At 39.1% G+C, this 1,361-nt stretch overlaps 1 non-coding gene across 1 annotated transcript; it reads right to left on the bottom strand.

The window, feature by feature from the left end:
* Window positions 1-214: 214 nt before the first annotated feature.
* On the bottom strand, window positions 215-353 carry LOC111827261. Its single transcript, XR_002830765.1, has one exon. It is a non-coding gene; the product is annotated as a small nucleolar RNA SNORA1 (small nucleolar RNA).
* Window positions 354-1,361: the final 1,008 nt, after the last annotated feature.

Here is a 1,361-nt window from a genome sequence, read left to right as displayed (position 1 = left end):
CCTAACCCTCTCTTTGCCAAATATCTGCCCCTCACTTTCTCTCTGAAACACACCCTATTCCTCATCTTATAGAAAATCACTTTTTCAAGACATATTACCAAATAAGTTATAAATCAGATATCCCTAAACCTGACATTCAAGCTGCCTATAATCTTCAACTTATCTCTCATCTTCTACCCACTGAATCCCTCAGCTTTTTTTTTTTTTTTTCAAAAAATGTTACAGGTCTCATTGTCACCACTGTAATAAGATTACTGTGATGGAAGCATAACCTGTGTCTCAATGTAGCCACATTAACAAATTTCTGGACACCGTACACAAAAACAGTACCCATTTTCACATAGAATGAGGCTGAATCCCTCAGCTTTTATTGCCATTTATTTTTTAAATAAATTTTTTAAATTTTTAGAATAGATTTATATTTACAACATGTTGCAAAAATAGTACAGCGACTTCCCATATCTCCTTATCCATTTTCCCCTATTGTTAATATCTTACATTACTATGGTTCATTTGCCATAATTAAGGAACCAATACTGATACATCATTATTCATTAAAGTCCACACTTTATTCAAATCTCCTTAGTTTTGACCTAATGTCCTTTTTGTTCCAGGTTCCCATTCAGGATATCATATTACACTTAGTCATCATGTCTTTTTGGTTTCTCTTGTCTGTGACAGTTTCTCAGACTTTCCTTGCTTATGATTAACTTGATCATTTTGCAAAATATTGGTCAGGTAATTTGTATAATGCTCATATGTTGGGATTTGTCTGTTGTTTATTTTCATGATTAAATGGGAATTAGTGATTTTGAGGAGGAACATCACAGAGGTAAAGTGCCATTTTTCATTACATCATATCAAGGGTACATACTGTTGTCAACATAAGAAGCATCCAAACCTGTAAAAAATTTTTATGAGTCAAACTAATGACAATTGCCGGAAAGCAAAATGTCAACAGATTGAGAAAATGATCCAGAGAATGGTAGTTTTGCACCTTACTTTATACATCAGAATCAAAGGGCATGACATAAGGGGGTTACATGAAATTTATTGGTGATAGATTAGGGAGACAGGAGAAAGCAAAAGGGGGAGGAGAATCTCTGATCTATATTATAAAAGGCCAGTGGCCGGAACGCCAGAACGCTGGAACGACCAAATGACCGGTCACCAGGAGGTGCATGAAGCACCACTTGGTCCCTCCCCTGTGGCCTGTTTGGCACTTGAGCAGCGGGGTGGGGCTCACGGCTCACGCGGTGCAGTGGCTCTCTCATGCAGTGCGGAGGGGCTCACACCAGGCTCTCAGCTCGCAGGGCAGGGTGGCTCGAAATGGTGAGCTACTTGCGCAGGGCAGGTCTGGG

Source organism: Myotis lucifugus, unplaced genomic scaffold, assembly GCF_000147115.1.
Source record: "Myotis lucifugus unplaced genomic scaffold, Myoluc2.0 scaffold_2, whole genome shotgun sequence".
In the NCBI taxonomy this organism is placed as follows: Eukaryota; Metazoa; Chordata; class Mammalia; order Chiroptera; family Vespertilionidae; genus Myotis; species Myotis lucifugus.
This window is presented reverse-complemented; position numbering and strand designations above follow the sequence as displayed.